This window comes from Mustela nigripes, chromosome 15, assembly GCF_022355385.1.
Source record: "Mustela nigripes isolate SB6536 chromosome 15, MUSNIG.SB6536, whole genome shotgun sequence".
In the NCBI taxonomy this organism is placed as follows: domain Eukaryota; kingdom Metazoa; phylum Chordata; class Mammalia; order Carnivora; family Mustelidae; genus Mustela; species Mustela nigripes.
Window position 1 is genome coordinate 73343574 of NC_081571.1, and position 18974 is coordinate 73362547.

Genomic DNA, 18974 nt, shown 5'->3' on the forward strand with positions numbered 1-18974 from the left:
GTGGTTCCAATTCTGGCCTTGCGCAATCCCATTTACCAGAAACCGGAACTCCTAAACCCGAGGCAAGTTTAATACTGTTTTAAATACATACCGAATTTTCCAGGGATTCACCTAACATGTAAAAATCAAGAAATACTGCATTTGACTTTGTTTAGAACTGTACACAACTGTATTTATTCTTCCCAAAAGCCACCGGAGGCGATCGATCTTACCTGTGGCATTTTGGTTGCCAACGCCACACACCTGTGAGAGCCTGAATTTGCAGCTTTGTATTCTTCTGTGATTTTATACCCACATGCACTCTCCCTTCTGCCTATGGTTTTGTGCTTTACTGGAGGCATTCAACACTGAAATACATATTATTTTATTGTAAAGAAGTTTTATTTTTCTTTATATTATAGATAAGGCGTCATAGTGACATTTCTGAAACGCGCTTTGGCAAATTAAAGAGGGCTTTGAATCTTTCGACCTTCTTCTTGTCTAGAGATGCATTGGGGGCTGGCTGGATGTCTCTTCTTGCTATTTCAGGAACTCTCCCTGTGTTCTCTTGAGCATGGTGGTCTCACAGTGGTCAGGCTCCATGAATGGTCTCAGAGCTCCAGAAGCCAGCTGCAAGAATTCTCAAGACCTAGCACTAGAAGGCCCCAGATGCCACATTCCACTGACAGAGCAACCACTAAGGGCCAGCCTGGACTCAGGGGAGGCCAAGGCGGACGCTGTTTGAAAAGACCCACAAGCCATTCCTGGCACTGGCCAAGACAATGACCTGGAGGGCCAAAGCTCCCTGGACAGCAGGCAGAGGACAAACTGCTCAGCATTGACTCTTGTTGATTCGTAAAACAAAAAGAGAAGTGAGTCCCCTTCAGGTGAATTTGTAGTGTCTGTGATATATATATATATCTTGTCCTTGAACAGAATTGCCAAGGATATCCTTTGAATATCTACATGCGCAGAGCAAATACATGTTTATTCAATATCACGGTCCCAAGTATGTGGGTGATAAAGTTAATAAGTGTCTGCCCTTCAAGGCTACAATGCAATGTCATTGTCAAAACAGATATGCAAATATTTACAAATCAAGTAGCATGCAAAAACTGCTGTAAAAGAGGTCCGTTGATGAGCTTTATGAATCCAGGAAAGGGAAGTATCTATTTTCATCTCTAACCATGTATCTGTGATTGCAAAGACTTCCTCTTTTTTTTTTTTTTTAACTTTTATCTATTTAAGTAATTTCTACACCCAACATGAGGCTTGAACATACCACCCCAAGATCAAGAGTTCCATACTATTCTGACTGAGCCAGCCAGGAACCCTCATGCTGACTTCCCATGGAAATCACCTAGGGGGACTTTTTAAGCATAATAATCCACTCTCCTATACCCTACTCTTACCCCAGATCATAATTTAATTGAGGAGTGGGGCCCAGGCTCAGTATTTACAAAGAGCTCCTCATAGGATTTTCTTTCTTTTTTTTTTTTTAAATATGATTTTTTTTAAAGATTTTATTTTTAAGTAATCTCTACTCCCAACATGGAGCCTGAACTCACCACCTGGAGATCAAGAGTTGTTGCATGCTCTACCCACCAAGCCAGCCAGGTGCCTCTCTCCATGTAGTCCTAATGGGAAGCCAGAATTGTGACCAGCGTCCAGCATTTCTGTTTCTCTGGTCATCAGACTCCTCTGGGTTCCTCTGCGAGGAGACAGGGATTCAGCAGACCTGAGAAGGACCAGGTATTTCCAACAATTGCCCAGGTGAGTCTCATCATCAAGGAAGTTTAAGTAACAATGCCAAGTTCCAATCCCTTGCCGGTGCCAAATGCAGATTTCACTCTGAAGGCACCATTTTTAAGAACCTGAAGAGAAGACAGGTTCTTCACCTTTCTAGTAGCTTGTTCAACCACACATGGGAGTCATTTGGTACTTAGCTTTAGTCACATGGGAACCTCTGGTTGAACACCGGTTCCGCTTTTGGCAGGTTGCTGAATCTCTTGAAGGCTCACTTTTCCTTCTCTGTAAAATGGGGAGAAAAATAATACACGCTTCATAGGATTGTTCAGAAGAATTAAGAAAGAATTATCTGGGAGGCATTTAGAGTTAATTGATGCAATTAACATTCCTACAAGCTCCCGGATGCTTACATTCTGGGCCTTGGTCCTTGCTAAACTCCTACTTTAGAAAATCTAGGTGGGGCACCTGGGTGGCTCTTAAGCCTCTGCCTTTGGCTCAGGTCATGATCTCAGGGCTCAGCAGGGAGCCTGCTTCCTCCTCTCTCTCTGGCTACCTCTCTGCCTACTTGTGATCTCTGTCAAGTAAATAAATAAAATCTTAAAAAAAAAAAAATCTAGGCAAGATTTATTTGACAGTGTTGTGAAAGTCAATGAAAAATCTTACCTTACCCAAAAAGAATGAAGAAAAATATGAGGCAGGAATGGTTTGCTGGGATTTCTGATCTCGTTCCCTTCTATCAATGAAAGTTCAGAAAGCAAGTTTTTAAAATTTAGACTTCCTTAATTTGGAAACGTTTACTAGGTGCATTAAAGGAATATTAGCAACAGGTGTCTCTCTTTTGACCTCATTTACAAAGCTACCATAGTTCACTCTGCTTGTGCTTTGAAAAAATGTTTTTCCTTTTAAATCGTCATTATCTTTCCTCCAGGAGTTGGGTTTCACCATAAATCCATATTTTTTTACTCTGGAAGAAGCAAAATCGTGTGTGGGCAACAATTTTTAATATTTTCAATACTTTCAAAAATAGAGAATGACGAAGGACTTTTTAAAAAATCAACTCCGTTCTCTGTATTTCTCAGCGTGCACAGGCTGTTTTCTGGAAGTAGGACGTAACCTACTTGAATGTCAGTTATTAAGAGGATCAAAAGTAAAGAAAAAGTATGTTTAGCCTGACTTTAAAAAGGGTTTCTTTTTTGGTAGGATGGGAATTCATGGAAATGGAGTTCCCAGTTCAAATGTTAAAGGAAGAAAGGTGGTTTGTAAAAGAAATACATTCGCATAAAATGAACATATAGTCAGAGCATCAATAACATCAAAGAGAAAAGTATTTGTCAAATATATATATATTTCTGTTAATATATTTACAATATATAATATAAAAATATTATATAATATATATACTTAAACTTGGAGTAAGTGTATATATAGAAATTCTCCAGGTAGAAATTTTTAAACTATACTGTTAATGATAATCCACTGCTGAGATTTTTTTTTTTAAGATTTTATATATTTATTTGAGAAAGAGCATCACGGGGGCAGGAGGGTGGTGCGGGTGGGGGTGGGCGGCAGAGGGAAAGAGAGAAGCAGGCTCCCCGATGAGCAGGGAACCCAAAGCAGGGCTCCATCCCAGGACCTTAGGATCATGACCTGAGCTGAAGGCCGATGCTTAACCAGCTGAGCCACCCAGGGGCCCCACTGCTGAGATATTTAATGTGATTAGAAATTCTAGAAAAATGAAGAGAATTGGGGATAACCAGCTGTGAACTAAAAAAAAAAAAAAGAAAAAAAGAAAAAAAAAAGATTATTCTCTAGATTGAGAAAACCCCATTTCCCAATTTCTTCTGATCATTTTTAGTTGGGAAGAAAAAGCCATCCTACCCCTCCTTCTGAGTTCCTTTTTGTGCAATTTTCATGCTTGTTCTTTTTCTCTTTGGTGTGGCTTGTCCTTTCTCTTTGGTGTCCGTGCCTGCTGTAATAATGGCACATTATTTTTAATTTCTCAGAAATCCATAAACAGGCAACTACAATGACATAGGAAATGTTTGGCTCAAAAGACACAAGCCTGGGGCGCCTGGGTGGCTCAGTGGGTTAAAGCCTCTGCCTTCAGCTCAGGTCATGATCCCAGGGTGCTAGGATCGAGTCCCGCATCGGGCTTTCTGCTCATCACGGAGCCTGCTTCCCCATCTCTCTTTCTCTGCCTGCCTCTCTGCCTACTTGTGATCTCTGTCTGTCATATTAAAAAAAAAAAAGACACAAGCCCTTTTAGCCAAACTTTCCAATTTCCTTCTATAACTTCTAGACGATTCCAACTGTTTGCTGTCTGTAGCTGAGCGTTACTATAAAGCAGAATGAACAATAAAAGGCTTGTGTCCGTCTTAAAAGGAGCCACGTTTCAAATCCTAGTTAGGACTTAAGAGTATCATTTATACAAATTCGCCAAAGTGACCACAGGCAGACTTGCCAATATGTATGCTTCATTGTTATTCATTCGTAAAGATGCTGCTCTGCCCAGAACAATGATAATTATTTTTTGTTTTTCTTTCGGTTTGGGTTGAATGAGATGGCTCCCTTATTTATTGTCACCCTGCTCTGGCACCTAGCACAGAAAACATTTCCATCTCCGAGTTCCTTGTGCTTTAAGTTTCTGCTCACATAAAATACATTAATGCCCTTCTGATCCACATGGCAGGTTCATAGAGAAGCAAGATACATTTCTTTCAATGAGAGACAACCCAAACACATGTTCAGTATGTTTAAAATTCTGTAAGAGGATGAACACCACAATGGAGAGAAATCCCAGCTTTGGGTTTATAAGGCCAGACCAAAGGAAAGGAGAAGGACATTGCTGTTTGAGATAGTGCCTTGAATTGTGAGCTTGAGAAGGGACACAGAAGGTTGGGGATGAGGAGCTTGGTGGTAAAGCACTACAGACCCTACCTGCATCCCCGGCAGGGTTGCTTTCCCTGGAAATAGCTGATACAGAACAGCCTAGCTGAAACCAGGGGAAGCGCTATTAGGCACGTTTTTGCCATGACCTTCCTGATATCTCACAAAGCATAAGCACCTGCCCAAAGGGGGCTTATTATTGGCTGCCATGGGCCCGAAACGGTGTTGACACAAACTTCCCTGGGACTGATCAAGGAATTCCAAAAGGGGGCATGAGGACCAGGGAAAAAGCTCAAGGAAGGCAAATTTCAGTCCAACCCAGAGGAAAACATCCTAAAAATTAGAGTGCTTCACTCCAAGCTGCCTTCCCTTGGAAAATCAACCCCACTTGGCCCAGCAGCCAGGAGCTCCCCTCCCATGTCACGCAGCCAAAACAGCTTATAGCCCTGCTGGATTTTCATTAGTCCTCCCAGCAAGCCGGTGGGCTTGGGCCAGTCTTGGCATTCCCTGCATTGCCCAGGTGACTGGCAGGGAATGGTGCAGGTCCAGTGAGAACACGGACATCCAGTTTTGCACCTTCCATGCCCCTGGTGGGCCTGCCCCGCCCGCTAGAGCTAGAGGCCTTGTCCAGCTCGCCTGCTTCCTTCCAACCCTTCTGCCAAAGATCTCCCTCTGGATCAGGTTTTTCTCCCCCCGGGGCACCACCTGACGCTTGTGGGAAAGCTAGTATTTCCTTGTCATTCCAGACGGTCTCATCCTTTGCACAACTGGCGACCAGTCATGGCCTGACGTCATCTCAAGCTGTGGCTCCTCTCACTGCCCATCTTCACCACAATTTGACTTGGTTTGGGCATACGTTCCCTCCGACTTATTACGCTCATTACCCTGGTGTTCCCCTATTCCCTTCCAGCCCTCCCTATCCTGGGCTACTGGGTTCAAGGAGCCCATGTCGTGTTCCCTCCTTCAGGTCAAAAGGAGGGAGGTAAAGAGGGGCTCTGAATTCTGTCTGCCCGTACATAGCAGAAGCTATGGGTGTCCCCCCACGCCAACCCCCTCGGTGTTCACTTCTGAAGTCAAAGGCTGCTTACCACTGACTCCTGAAAATATCCACTTGAAGGTTTTTTCTGGCCTTGGGACATGCACCCAGGGAAGTCAGATGTGTTGGACAATTAATTCCCCTGAAACACAATGACAAACAGAGACCTGGTGAATAAACAGCTCAGCTCCCTTGCCCCTCGGATGGGTGAATTCTGAGCCACAGTTTTCAGGTTCCTTGGTAGGACTGCGCTCTATTTGCCCACAGTGGTTAACTTACTCAGTAATGGATGCTCTGTCACCTTCCTCCCCTTCCTTGTCACACAGTCACCACGTCCTGTATCTCCTAGGATCCTCTCTCAAATAAACTACTTGCACGTGAATAAATGTTCATCTCAGTCTTTGCCGATGCTGGGGGTGGGGGGTCCTAGCTCCATGTCTAGCAATGCAGGAAGCATTCGAGGCATGAATGAATGAATGAATTGACCTTGGCAGGTCATCTATGAATCTTGTAAATGGAATTTCTGCATTAGGAGAGAGGCTACCGCATAGGACTATGGACTATTCTTCCTCCAGCAGCGATAATACGTCTACAGGGAAATGTCTTTTTAACTACAAGACTCGGGCAAGGAGCTAGGAGCTGGAAGCATGTGAAAAAACAAGACTTATCTCCATTCTCTGCCAGTATGCTTTCGGATGTGAAGGGGGCAGCGGGGATCACAGGTTAGTTATGAAATCATGCGATTTCTCGAGCCAGCACATTGCCTTTTATGGACACCGCGGTCCGGGGTGCTGGGCAGAGAGTGATTTTCCATCCCGGTCTCTACAGTTCACAGTTTCTAGTCACAAGAAGCGGAGCCAGAAATAATGTCAGATATTCAAACCCTGGAGTATTGTATTATAAAGGCATAACGTCAAAATCATATATGAAACGACGTTTTAATTACTCCACGACTGGAATTTTCATAACAGCATTTTATGGCTGGTTGGCACTGCCTCAGGATTTCTGTGTTACAAGTGAGGAAATGAGTCACCAAAGTGTAAAAAAGAACGTGCTGAAGGCTCCTCGGCTGCTGTCTGAGAAGAGCTGGAAGAAAATGTTCCTGACCATTCTCTTCCTGTGCTCAGGCTAACACGGGGTTTTCAACACGGCCGCACACTCTCAGATCTTCCTGATCCAGTTTTATAAGAGAACCAAACCTTGTAGTTTGTGAACTATAGGAGAGCCATTGGTGAAGGACAATTTAATATATTATATTACATATTTGGGGAGGTACAATGAGAATGTGAAAATCATATTTTGTCCTTAACAACCAAGAGTCTAATAGGATTGAGCAAAATCCATTTTTTTTTTCATAACAACTCAGAGTTTAATATAATTGAGCACGGACAAAATGAGGTCCCCCACCCCGCCCCACCCCAGCCACACCTGCTCCCATCTCCAAGGAGCAGCTGCCCTGCTGGGGAGTCTCCAAATTCCATATCTTTTCTACCAGAATGGGAGCGTCGGGTTGGGGTGGGTGGGTGGGAAGGCTCAGGAGGAGTCTGTGTTGGAAGTCTAGGCTCCATCATGAGGCAAAGACAGATGCTGTGAGGAAGAGGATCCACCAGTAGGCAGGGCATCGCCTGCCAAAAGGACTGCAGCTGGCAACGGCCTGGGTGGGGATTAGCACCGCAGCAGTTCAGAGAAGAAGGCAGATTCGGGCGCTGTGCAGACCCCTGAGACCAGGCGGTGGGGAGAGGGTAGCACCTGATGATCCAAAGAGACAAGCAGTAACGTCCCACAGGTCTGGCAGCTGCAGGACCCACTGAAGGGATTGCTGGTTGTCAGGCTACAATCTAAGAAGTGAAGAGCCACTGGAGGGACGCCTGGGTGGTGCCGTGGGTTCATGTGGGACTCGGTTTCGCCTGGTGATCTCAGGGTCCTAGGATCGAGCCTCCCAGGCTCACTGCTCTGTATGGAGTCTGCATAAATTTCTGGCTCTCTCTCCCTCTCCCTCTGCGCCTCCCCGTCCCCACACTCGCTCTAGTTCTCTCCAAAATTAATAAATAAATCTTTTTAAAAAGGCAGAGAGACAGAGACACTGGAACTGAGTTCTAGGTGGCAGCAATGAACTTGGCTTCTAGAACCAGGGCCAGTTCAAGAACACCCAGCAACGTAGTAGACTTTATCGGGACTCACTTGATCTATTGACTTTCACTTTTGAAATGCCCCACAGCTAGAGGCAGGGTTGGCTCCAGAGCTGAGAGTGGAGAGTATGAAGTTGTTTACTGAGCTTAGCAAGGGATGTTAGTCCACTAGGAGGCAGGGTTGGGGGGGCGGGAGCCAAGGCAGGGGATCTGGGAGATCACACTGCAAATAATCCCCAGGGAGGAAAACACTGATTCCCAAGAGGGAATCAACTTGGGACTTTAACAACAATTAAACTTGGGACCTCTGATACAAGGCTACCAAGTTCCCCACACAAAAATGAGAACAAAAGTAAACTTAATTTCTAAAAACAGAGCCTAAGGAAAATGAGGGATTAAATGAAAAAATAATTGGATCCTAAAGAGAGAGTTTCTGGGATGGGTATCTTCAGTTCTCCTCTGTTTTATGTTTTTATCAGTGTCTTAGATCAAGACATAAGATACATAGTTATCCAATAAGAGAATGATAAAATTCTGGGAAGCTAACAGAAGTCTCGATATAAAATGAGGCTAAAAAGGAATCCTGACAAAATTTTGGGAAAATGTTGTCTTAAATGGCCCCATGGTCTACTCCTCTCCCAACTCCAAACAATGCCGGGGGATCCTGGAAGGTAGAAGGAGACCTCTGGGCAATCTCTTAGAGAGAGTCGGCCCACGCGAGCCTCCCACATCGGATAAGAGAGGGGCTGTGGGACCCACAACCAATCCTACAATAAGGTTGGAGAAGCCTTCTTGGAGAGGGCTTGGCCTGTGGAAATCTGTGGACCTGGAGTAGTCAGAGATCTTCAGAGAAAAGGAACTGATAAGGTGTGTGTGTGTGTATGTATGAATATACAGAAAGAGATTAATTGACTGACTGATTTTAAGGAATTGACTCACACCATTGTGGGGTATATCCAAAATCTGCGGGGCAGGCCAGCAAGCTGAAGACCCCGGAAAGACCTGATGCTGCAGCTTGAGTCTGAAGGCAGCCTAGAGGCAGAATTTCCTCTTTCTTGAGGGACCTCAGTCTTTTGCTCTTAAGGCCTTCAATGGATTAGATGAGACCCTCCCACACTATAGAAGGTACTTTGCTTCACTCAAAGTCTACGGTTTTAAATGTAATTTCACCTGAAAAATACCTTCAGATCAACGTGTAGTTTGGAGTTTAATCAAATGTGAGGGTTCCGTGGCCTTGCCAGGTTGGTACATAAGATTAAGTATCATAGAACTCCAGGGGGAGGGTTATTCTGGTTCCTTATGGTACTTTGGTAGGAACCTACTAGTCTTCCTGAGTTCCAAGAAGCTGTGGAGGAGGAAGGGAGGTAAATGTGTCTTTTATGCAAAGGCCAGAACATATAAGTCCTAGTAGCTGAGAAGAGGAGGGGTCAGGGAGCCTTCCTCCCAATGTTATAACAGAGAACTGATGACATGTCCGCTGCGACCCTTGCGGGCCCGCGGGGGCAGGCGCCATTTTGTTTTCCTCATTCACAGAGTGGCTTCCATGTAAGTAAGGTGGTAGACAGAATAATACCCCTTCAAAGACATGTACGTCCTAGTCCCTGGAACCTGGGGATATATATGATCTGACATGGCAAAAGGGACTTTGCAGACATGATTAAGGATCTTGAGAGAGGGATGATCTTGGATTATCCACTGGGCCCAATATAATCAGAAAAACCCTTATAAGAGGGAGGCAGGGGGCCAGAGCCAGAGAAGGTAACATGATCACAGAAGACGGAGGATGGGGCCACAAGTCAGGGAATGCTAGGCAGCTCTAGAAGCAGGAAACATGGAAAGGAATTTTTCCCTAGAGCCTCCAGAAGGCATGAAGTTCACTGACATCTTGATTTCAGACCTCTGACCTCCAGAGCTGTAAGAGAATATATCTGGGTCATGTCAGGCCACATGGTAATGGGATAATTTGCTACAGCAGCAGTAAGAAGCTAATACAGTACCTTAAAGGGACCAGGTGGCCACAGAGAAACAATTATCAGAACACTCACGATAGGGGGGCACCTGGATGGCGCAGTCAGTGAGGTGTCTGACTCTGGGTTTCAGCTCAGGTCATGATCATAGGATTGTGAGATCGAGTCCTGTGTCAAGCTCCACACTCAGCCACAAGTCTGTTTAAGATTCTTTCTCTCCCTTTCCTTCTGCTCCTCCCCCTGCTCATGCACTTGCATTCTTGCAAATAAATAAGCAACTCTTAAAACAAAAAAGAATACTAGTAATAGAGAAAAAATTGTTGGAGGAGTCAGACAAAAGCTGAATTAAAATAAGAAAATTCCAGGCATCACAGCACATGCGCACACGAACATAAACTTTTTGGAACTAAAAACATTTTTTTTTAAAGATTTTATTTATTTTATTTGACAGAGAGAGAGATCACAAGTAGGCAAAGAGGCAGGCAGAGACAGAGGGGGAAGCAGGCTCCCTGCTGAGCAGAGAGCCTGATGCGGAGCTCGATCCCAGGACACTGAGATCATGACCCGAGCCGAAGGCAGCGGCTTAATCCACTGAGCCACCCAGGTGCCCCTAAAAACATTTTTAATGAAAATATTAAAAGATAAAATAATCACTGTTGGGCCCCTGGGTGGCAGAGCTGCTTGAGTGCTGACCCTTGGTTTCAGGTCGGGTTGTGATCTTGGGGTCATGGGATGGAGCCCCGTGTCAGGCTCTGTGCTCAGCGGGGAGTCTGCCTGAGATTCTGTCTGTCTGTCTGTCTGTCTCTCCTTCTGTGCCTTCCACTCATGCTCTCTCTCAAGTAAATAAATAAATCTTTTTTTTTTTTTTAAAGATTTTATTTATTTACTTGAGAGAGAGACAGTGAGAGAGAACATGAGCGAGGAGAAGGTCAGAGAGGGAAGCAGACTCCCCATGGAGCTGGGAGCCCGATGCGGGACTCGATCCCGGGACTCGGGGATCATGACCTGAGCCGAAGGCAGTCGTCCAACCAACTGAGCCACCCAGGCGCCCTAAATAAATCTTTAATAAATAAATAAATGATAAAATAGTCACTGTTAAGACCCAACTTGGTGATAGGGAAGGCAAAAAAAAAAAGAAAGAAAGAAGAAAGAAAGCCTCTTACAGAGGCTCAGTGGGTTAAAGCCTCTGTATTTGGCTCAGGTCATGGTCTCAAGGTCCTGGGATCAAGACCCACATTAGGCTCTCTGCTCAGCAGGGGGCCTGCTTCCTCCCTGTCTCTCTGCCTACTTGTGATGTCTGTCTGTCAAATAAATAAATAAAATCTTAAAAAAAAAAAAAAAAAAAGCTTAGGGACACCTGGGTGGCTCAGTCGGTTAAGTATCTGACTCTTGGTTTAGGCTCAGGTCACCCATCTCATCTCACGATCTGAGACTGAGCCCCGGGTTGGGTTCTGGGCTGGGCGCGGAGCCTACTTAAGATTCTCTTCCCTCCTCCCTACCCTCCCCCAACATGGACACTCACTCTCTCTTTCTTTCTAAAAAAAAGAAAGGAAAAAGATTAAAAGACAGAGTAAATCTACAAAGAAATGGAAAGTGCGTGAGAGAGAAATTAAAAACTTGGAAGATATAGCTAGGAGAAAAACATGGAAATAACAGGATTCCAGAAGGATAAAAAGTTGGGGTTTGCTAGAAAATAGAATCAAACCTGTGCTAGCATGCTGATGAGATGCGTGCTCCGGGAAGGCACCGGGAGGGAAGCAGGAGCGAGGCAGGCCGGAGGGAGAGCGGTCACAAAGGGGCGGATGAGAGCAGGCTCAGCTTCGTGAACAGCAAAAGTGCAAAGACTGGCCTTGCAGAATGTGTTCAGGCAGGATATAAACGATTGCATTTCGGAAAGGCTTCTGGAAGGAGTGGAATTTCCTCTCCAGTTCCCCTTGGTGTCCTGTCTCTCCCTGGCCAAAGGCTGGGGACTCCAGGGACACGAATGTTAGATGGTCATTGTCCCACGGGAAGCTCTGCACACTTTTATTTTCAGTCCACTTTCCCCCTTTCTTGCCGCCGGATCTCTGAACGCCTCCTTCATTGCCGATGCCCATCGTGCCTGTTATCGAAGCATCACTTGATTACATAACTATCCTTCTTTGTGCTTCAGCATTTTACGAGAAACCAGCCTCAGAGAAATGAGTCACAGACCAAATATACAAACGATCCAACCACCAATGTCTAAATAAATAAACCAGTAGATTAAAAATTAAAGCTGACCACACTAGGAGACCGGCGATAAAATATCCATCATTAAAAATGTAGCCCTTACTGATCTGATCAACACAAACTCATTCAAGTAGTAACAAGAAGAGTAGGAAGTGAACTTACAAGTAACAGATTGATGTCTCCAAAAGCAGTTTGGAAAAAAATCAGCTGTTACTGTTGTTTTATTTTCGGTAAACTGTAACATATAAGAAGTCCCCAAGAAACTGTTGCTGTACTTTTTGCCAGGTTTATAATTATATGTATATGTATATGTACATATATATGTGTGTGTGCGTGTGTGTATACACACATATATGTATATATAATTATATTTACATATATGTATATACAATTATAACATATATAATATATAATAATACAATAAATTTATATAAGTATATAAATCATATATAAACATGTGATTATAAAACGTTCAGTTCCCCTAGCTCTCAAACCAAAGGAGACTCAGAGTGTATGTGTGATACATTGGTCAGGGGAGAATTGACCTGCGGCCACCAGCATCTTATTTCCCCTAATTCCCTAGAAAACTCGGAATGAGAGCAACTCTGAATAAAGCTGCAGAGTCAAAGCCCTGGAGCCAAAAAGCAGGGGAGCTCTTCTGGCCAATACAAACCGGTGGGTGGAGGAAGGGGGGAAGTGAAGACGTGCCATGGAGTGTAATAAGAAGGGAGAGATATTTAATGTCAGTCTTTCATTTTTAAAATTGTTGTGTGACCCTCTGGTCTCATAGCCAAAGCAGGAAAGTGGAATTCTGTGAAAGAGAAAGGTCAGCACTGTGAAGAATATGGAATTGAGTCAGGTAGATTTTAACGAATTTAGAAATTCATTGGAAAGGTCCTATGGGGAGGAGATACAGAGGACCAGGTGAGAAGGAATGAATTTTGTTTGTTTTCCAGAAAACTGTCAACTCCGATTCTCATCAAGGAGTTGGGACTGGCACATAATTTTCAAACCTTGGAATGTGTGGGACACCAGAGGCTCCTGAGTGTGGAGCGTGGGGTGGGGAGGAACAAGGAAGTGGCCACAACTAGACCAGCCCAATGAGTAGGAGAAATTAGATACATCAGGGAGGATAAGGATGTGTGCAAAATGGTGCACACCTGTGTGTGCGTGTGTGTGCGCGCGTGTGTGTGTGTGTGTGTGTGTATGGAGAAGTATGTACATGAGAGTTTTCGTGCAAAGGTAGAAAACAGGATGTAGCGTGGTTCCCTAGAGATCATGGACGATTAATCATCATTCTCGAGCATCAGGCTAAGAGTTTTAAAAATGAGAGTGGATAAGAAGCCAGCTGACGGGATATAGGCTCCAAAATAAAGTAGAACACAGGTCTCACCCCTCCGGCTAAAATTCAAGGGATGGCTCCCCTCAAGGTTCCCCACACGGGGGAATACATCTTCAAAGCCTGTATTTGAGACAATGCTGTGATATGAATGTCTGAAAATGGATTAACCCCAGAAAATCCGGACACCAGGGCGGCGGTATCTGCAGGGATTTCCCCCTCTGCACTGTTGATATTTGGGGTAAAGCAAGTCTTTGTCGCAGGAAGGGCTGTCCCATTCATTGTAGGATGTTCAGAAGCAACCCTGGGTGCCCCCCGCAAAGATGCTGGGACCACCATCCTCCCAGGTGTGAGGGACAGATGCTGTTGTCTTGCTAACATGTGGTGGCCCTGTCTCAGGGTCTTGCTACTTAACCTATACAGCATCTAACAACATCATCTGACCACCCCTCCCTTTTGTAAACCCTTCCTTCTCTCAGCTTCACTGAGGCTTTATTCTGATTCTCCTCCCTCTCCACTGTCTACTCTTCGTCAATCATCCCTCAGGTAGGTAGAATCCTAGACTCTCTGGGTTTGGTGCTGATCTCCTCTGACTCCGAGCCTGCTGTCCCTGAGCTCCTCCCTCCTGGGCCCGCAGGTGATGCTGTGACGCCAACGGTCCCTGTCTGCTCCCCGTGCCTTGTGAGCGCGAGCTGGGTCCCCGGAGCAGTGACATCAGCTACACAACCATCATGCAACTCGACTTCTTTGTCCCCGAACTTGCTTCTGAAGTTCATACACACACTTCTGAATTCCTGCTCAGACTCCCTCTGGGGATCCCTCTGGTGCCTGAAGATACAAAAGTTCAGAGATGACTTCTCTCTGCTCCCAGAATGTGTTTTCTATTTTCACTGCTGGGATCTTCAAGTTTACTGTCCCTGGGGTTAGAAAATTCTAAAACAGCTTGGCCTTCTCTCCCTAAACAGGCACTTGGTCGCTGATTCTGGATCATTCTGTCGACCCTAAGTCCATTTGATTGTACCTCTGCAGTGTCTCTAATATCAGGGTTCCCCTTTCATGCCACAAGCATTGGTCAGACCTTCTTTGTTCTCAACTGGATGTCTTCTCTCCACCCACCACCATTTTCCCATCTACTTACATATTTTCATAGTGCTTACATTTTAAAACAAAGAAAATATGGGGGCACCGGGTGGCTCAGTTAGTTAAGCATCTGCCTTGGGCTCAGGTCATATCCCAGGGGACTTGCATCAAGCCCCACATCGGGCTCCCTGCTCAGCAGGTAGCCTGCTTCTCCCTCTCCCTCTGCCCCTGCTTGTGTTCTCTCTCTCACTCAGTCTCTCTAAATAAATAAATAAAACCTTTAAAAAAAAATAAGAGGATTATATGCATGAAGCAGATGCTAAAGCTAGCGTTAATTCTAGGAAGAGTTAATATTCCCTGGAGACATGAAGGGGAAGAGATGGGTGAAGATATTACACCCAGCTTAGTAAGAGGTGCATTTTCAATTAATTTTTTCCAATATTTTGCTACAAAAATTTTCAAACATATAGAAAAGTTGAAAGAATTTTGCAGTAAATGTACCTATACCCATTGCCTAGGTTCTAGAATTATTTTGCTCAGCTTGCTAAATCACGTATCTCTCCATCTGTCCTTCCCTCCATCCATTTGTTAATCCAGATATGTTTCAAAGTAAATTGCAGCCACCACCAAATTCTCATCTGAAATTCTTCGGCATACATATCATGGGTTAGAATTCAATACTTGTTGGCAGTTGTTTCCTTTTCTTTTGAGGCAAAATAAACATACAATGAGATGCTCAGATCTTTAGGAAACCATGTTCAGGGTTTCAACAAATGCATACACATGTGTCACTCAAATCCTGTCAAGACACAGAGCCTTATCATCACCCAGAAAGTTCCCTGACATCATCTCCTTGCCGGTCCCTGCCCCAAATCTGCCCCAGAGGCAACCACTGTTCTTTTTTTTTTTTTTTTTAAGGTTTTATTTATTTATTTGACAGACAGAGATTACAAGTAAGCAGAAAGGCAATCAGAGAGGGGAGGAAGCAGGCTCCTTGCTGAGCAGAGAGCCCGATGTGGGGCTCGATCCCAGGACCCTGAGATCATGACCTGAGCTGAAGGCAGAGGCTTTAACCCACTGAGCCACCCAGGTGCCCCAACCACTGTTCTGATGCTCTTCGATCGTAGATTAGTTTTGCCCATTTCAGAACTTCCTATAAATGCCAATCACATAACCCGTCCTCTTGTGTGTCTAGATTCTCTTAAAATAAGGCTTTCAAGATTCATCTGTGTTGTTTCATGAATAAGTAGTTTGTCCTTTTCTATTCCCAAGTAAGATTTCATTGCACAAATATACTACGGTTGGTTGGTCGATTTGTTCTTCTATCGATGGTCGTCTAGGCTGTTTCTAGTTTTGAGCAACATTTTCAATAAAACTGTACTTCAATTATCATTTGTCAAAGTTTATGATATATTTTTGTTCTATTAATCAAGTGTGGACTAGGTAATTATAATATCAACTCAAAACAAAAGAAATTTTTATCACTTTCAATTTTATGGCTCAGCTGGTTAAGCATCTGACTCTTGATTTAGGCTTAGGTCATGATCTCAGGGTCATGAAGCTGAGCCCTGCAGTGGGCTCTGCACTGAGTGTGGCGCCTGCTTAAGATTTTCTCTCTCCCGGGCGCCTGGGTGGCTCAGTGGGTTAAGCTGCTGCCTTCGGCTCAGGTCATGATCTCAGGGTCCTGGGATCGAGTCCCGCATCGGGCTCTCTGCTCAGCAGGGAGCCTGCTTCCTCCTCTCTCTCTCTCTGCCTACTTGTAATCTCTCTCTGTCAAATAAATAAATAAAATCTTTAAAAAAAAAAAAAGATTTTCTCTCTCCCTCTTCCTCTGCCCCTCCCCTCCCCTCCCCACTCCTGTGCAGTTCAATCTCTCTCTCTCTCAAAATAAATATATAAATAAATAAATTTACATACATATTTTTATTGCAAAGCACCATGAAAGAGTGAGCAACAGAAAAACTTTCAAGTGTAAAACATTACATTAAGGGGTGCCTGGGTGGCTTAATCAGTTAAGCATCTGACTTTTGACTCAGGTTGTGATCTCCTTGGGTCCTGGGATTGAGCCCCACATCAGGCTCCACACTCAGTGCAGAATCTGCTTCAGATTCTCTCTCCATCTCCTTCTCCCTCATGTTCTCCATCCCCCTCTGCCTCTCCCCCAATTCCCCACGTCAAGCTTTCTCTCTAAAATATATGAATGAATGAATGAATGAATGAATGAATAAAATCTTTTTAAAAAATACATTAAGATAAACTACTAAGGAAGAGGTAGAAGAGAAAGAAGTTTGAAGGGCAACCAGAAGAAATGAGAATTATTCAGCTGTAAAGACGATCTGTGTTTTTAAATGAATGATGTAATTATGAGATTGCTATGGCATTTAGATTCCATTGTGTTTATTCAAGTGAGTGATGTGATGATTTAAGAATATTTTAATATTTAAAAAACTTTAATATTCAGTATTTATAATATTCCAGAAATGTCAGATTTACGATGAAAACAATTAGATGTCAACATGAAATTATGTGAAGAAGTTCATAGTTTTCTCAAATTATTTTCCAAATCCTATTCAAATTACCAGGAAGGAGAACAGAAAAGGGTCCTGGACTCTAACTCATCACTCTCTGGCTCTAATTGCCATCTTTGGTTCTCACTAGGCCTTGAGAACTCTACCAGTCAGGCAGCATTCATGGGGAGGTTCAGGTCATATTTTGTATCTCAGAAAACCGAAACTGAGGTGAGGACTTGGACCAAACACAGCCCAGATGGTCAGTCACTGTGGTGTCATCAGAGACTCACCTTCTTGGTCTGTGGTCAAGTGGAAACGAATTTGCATTTCAAAGCCATGCCCTGGGAAGATGGTGAATCTTCTGTCATCTTCTTTCCCCTTTGGCACCCGTGTGGCTCGGAGTACGCTGAGAGAAATCACAGGTGTCTTTGCACTGCCTATTTTAGATTCCCTCTGAGAAAGCTTCTTTCTGCTAGAAAGCAACGTGCCACAGATCCTGTTACAGAAAATATTGGTTACAGAATTTTACAGGTTCCTTGTGTATTCAATCTGGCTGTGCCAATATATGCATGGTGAGAAGAGCTCATTAGTTTGTGAAAAATGTAATAAAGTGATGGAAACTGCATTAACAAAACCACTGACTGATGAATATTTAATCTGAATATCCTGGAGCCTTACTGAAAGCTGAGGGTCATGGCTAGACTCAACCAATCGGGAAAGTTGGAGAGGAATACTGTGCCCTTGTATTATGTTTTGACAATTTTTTTCTTCCAAAAAATGTTCACTTTTTTAATGTCAGAATTGCAGAATACCGTGGACTGGATACATCTCTCCAAAATTCACCTGTTGATGTTCAGATGCCCAGTGTGATGGCATTAAGATGTGAGGCCCTGGGGAGGTGAAGTCTCTGCCCTCATGACCAGGATTAGTGCCCCTATAAAAGGGACCCCCCCCCAACCCACCCAGGGCAACCCCATCCCTTCCACTGTGCGGGGACATGGCGAGAAGATAGCCTTCTATTAACCTGGAAGCAGGTTCTCACCAGTCTCTGAATCTGCTGAGGTCTTGACCTTGAACTTTCCAGTCTCTAGAATTATGGGAAATAATTGTTTAAGCCACCTAGTCAATTGTGTTTTCATTATAGGAGCCCACATGGACGAAAACACAGAGCTTGGCATGTACTTATTCCTAATTATTTAAACTGTGTTTGTCCCCAATTCAATTAGGTGTAAACTTTTTTAAGGTTTTATTTTTATTTTTATTTATTTTTTTAAAGATTTTATTTATTTATCTATTTGACAGAGAGAGGGATCACCAGTAGGCAGAGAGGCAGGCAGAGAGAATGGGGAAAGCAGGATCCCCGCTGAGCAGAGAGCCTGATGTGGGGCTCGATCCCAGGACCCTGGGATCATGACCCTAGCTGAAGGCAGAGGCTTTAACCCACTGAGCCTTCCAGGTGCCCCTTAAGGTTTTATTTTTAAATACTCTCTAAGATCAACAGTCGCATGCTCCTCCAACTGAGCCAGCCAAGCACCCCAAGTTTAAACTTTTTGAAGGCAGAGATGGTCTAATTCTTTTCTGTCCCCCACAGCTGTGTTCACTGGATTAGATACACAGCAAGTGTTTGATCTGGGGATAAGAGTCAAAATCTTTAACAGTCAACTAATTAGAAAGAACACCAACCATAATGTTGGGGAGATGGCCAGCTGCGCCCTGCATTTTTTTGCTGGGTTGTAGGGAAATCCAAGAGGTTCCAGGGAGGGGACCAAAGTAGTAAGGAGAGTGGCTCTCGCCCAATACGGAACCATTCATCTTTTAGTAACCAAAATGTAGCTACACCATCTGAATATCAGCCCCGAAGAGCAAACATTTTATGAAAAAATAAATGTAAAGTCAACTAAGATCCAAGATGCCGATGTATGCGTCAAAGTTACCCAAGTGACTAGCAGGACTGGATGTCAGCAGCCACCCTTCTGGACTCCAGAGAACATGGGCAGATCATTCAACAGGTTGGATGATGTTGTTGCTCTTCCTGGATCCCCTGGAATTCCTGTTTACTGCATTTTTTCTTCCCCTTTCTGGGGGTGC

At 44.1% G+C, this 18974-nt stretch overlaps 1 long non-coding RNA gene across 5 annotated transcripts in view; it reads right to left on the reverse strand.

The window, feature by feature from the left end:
- Positions 1-307: 307 nt before the first annotated feature.
- The window catches only part of LOC132002888 (uncharacterized), a 47108-nt gene continuing 28441 nt past the window's right edge, over positions 308-18974 (reverse strand). The window contains exons 9-11 of one of the 5 annotated variants that reach the window (XR_009400061.1): positions 17177-17382; positions 5703-5792; positions 308-2010 (exon numbers count right to left, since the gene is read on the reverse strand). This is a non-coding gene — a long non-coding RNA (uncharacterized LOC132002888). The remainder of the gene's footprint in view (positions 2011-5702; positions 5793-17176; positions 17383-18974) is intronic. The other 4 variants (XR_009400062.1, XR_009400060.1, XR_009400064.1 and 1 more) reach the window with 4 other exon arrangements.